The sequence below is a fragment of the Pseudophryne corroboree genome, chromosome 7 (genome assembly GCF_028390025.1).
Source record: "Pseudophryne corroboree isolate aPseCor3 chromosome 7, aPseCor3.hap2, whole genome shotgun sequence".
Classification (NCBI taxonomy): domain Eukaryota; kingdom Metazoa; phylum Chordata; class Amphibia; order Anura; family Myobatrachidae; genus Pseudophryne; species Pseudophryne corroboree.
The window spans coordinates 252,899,080-252,901,292 of NC_086450.1; the positions used below are offsets into that span (position 1 = coordinate 252,899,080).

The window sequence follows — 2,213 nt, forward strand, 5'->3', positions numbered from 1 at the left end:
TGAAATCGGTGTGTGGAAACGTCTTGAAATCCAGTTCGCATCGATGGAACACTATTTGTAAAACCCACGGGTCTAGGCCAGAATGAACCCAGAACTGACTGAAAAGTGTCAGGCACTCCCCCACTGGGGCGGACTCTCGCAAGGGAGTCCCAGCGTCATGCAGTAGATTTGGCAGAAGCATGAGATGATTTCTGCTCCTGTGATCCTGAATAGGCGGACCTCCTTCCTCTTCCCTTACTCTATATGCAAAGAAAGGGAAACCTTTTACTTCTTTCGTACCACATGGACTGCTCTTTTTTTTTTGTGTAGGGACAAAGGACAGAAAAAAAACGACTTACCTGCGGTAGCTGCCCACGAAATCATCCAGGACAGTACCAAACAAGGTCTCCCCTTGAATATGGGAAAGATTCCATAATCTATTTTGGAAGTAGGACGCGCCTTACACTGGTGAATTCTCCATCATGGCTCCACGCATGGATGCCGTAGCATACTATATATGATCTAACGTTAGGAGAATCTCAACCATAGCTAGCATCAATACTGGATGATGAAATGATCAGAGCACTTTGCAATAGCCCTACTCATTCACGCACATGCAATGTAGTCTTGAGAAATGTCTCATGGGTTGTATAATTAAATATTAATGTATACTCCAACGTGCGGTCTGTCGGCTCCCTAAGGACAGATGTCCCAGATGCAGGCAGAGTCACTTTCTTGTTAACCATGAGAGGACCCTTCTTAAAATGGGGGGTGATTCCCCCTGTCCTCACGAGAGGAAGAAAAAAAATGTTTCTTCCTTTCTTTCCTAATTTAGGTAAACCTTCTTCTGTTGGTACAGAAAGGTACTCCGTATTGTCTAAGACAACCCTTATAGTTACAATAATGTACTGAATATTCCTAGTTAATGTCGGAATCATTCTGGACAATTAGTGTCGACATAGGATTAGGAGTCCGTGTCGGTATCAGTGTGCATTATAAAGACAATGTTAGGAGACCCCGAGGGGTCTCGTGTGGATGAAAACAAAACTTTGGAAAAACACCTCTTCCACAGACTGTCTCCAGGGTTGTGTCTGAGACTCAGCCATATTATAACGTATATACCTACATCCGTGTCCCTACTACAATTTCCTCAGGGGAAGACCACTCTTTGAGACATGCTACATACATGTGCAAACACCCCACAGACACTCCGGGGCTAGGGGACAGATTTAATCAGAGGAGTAATGTGCCGACTCGTAACAGAGAGAATGCACGTCACACAGCCGTGTGAACTCTCATTCATCACGTTTATGAAGCAGAAGGATCGACTGTAAAATCTGTCAAGGGACACAGAGAGGATTTTGTCAGCTCACAACCCAGCGTTAGTAGCAGAGAACTGTACAACAAAGTTTGCCCACAGACCTGCAGCGTTTATTCATATAACAGTATATACTTAAATATACACAGCACTAATCAAACTTCGCCCCCCTAGTTGCACCCTGATACAGTGGTGAAGGAAGGACCAGCGTCCTTGCATGGAAGGAGGGAAAAATGGCGCCGAGTAGTGTGCTGGCTGACTGAGGAAGAAGTCCCGCCCCCGCAAGGGCACGCTTCTCCTCAGTGTAGATTACTAAATTTTTATACTGGCGGGGGTTAGGACAGTGCCACCGCTCTATTGCCCATATGTGCCAGTGTTAAAAGAGGATTTTATGCTGCCCAGGGTGCCCCCCCCACGCCTTGCACCCTGCAGTGCCTGTTATGCGTGGGAGCATGGCGCGCAGCATTCCTTACGCTGCGCTGTACCTCAATATGCCGTCACAGTTGAAGAAGTCTTCTTTTCTTCATCTACTCACCTGTCTTCTGACTTCTGGCTCTGTAAGGGGGTGACGGCAGGCTGCGGGAGTGAGCATCTAGGCATACCCAGCGATCAGCACCCTCAGGAGCTAATGGTGTCCTGTAGCCAGAAGCAGAGCTCTTGAACTCACTAGAAGTGGGTCATACTTCTCTCCCCTAAGTCCCACGAAGCAGGGATACTGTTGTCAGCAGCCTCCCTGAACATAAAAAACCTAACAAAAGTCTTTTTCAGAGAAACTCAGTAGAGCTCCCCTGTAGTGTGTCCAGTCTCACTGGGCACAATTCTAAAACTGGAGTCTGGAGGAGGGGCATAGAGGGAGGAGCCAGTTCACACCCTTTGAAAGTCTTAAAGTGCCCATGTCTCCTGCGGATCCCATCCA

General features: G+C 47.2%; 1 non-coding gene across 1 annotated transcript; it reads right to left on the reverse strand.

Annotated features, from left to right (window-relative positions):
• Positions 1-1,210: 1,210 nt before the first annotated feature.
• LOC134946982 (small nucleolar RNA U13) lies at positions 1,211-1,304 on the reverse strand. Its single transcript, XR_010182517.1, has one exon. It is a non-coding gene; the product is annotated as a small nucleolar RNA U13 (small nucleolar RNA).
• Between the last annotated feature and the right edge of the window lie 909 nt (positions 1,305-2,213).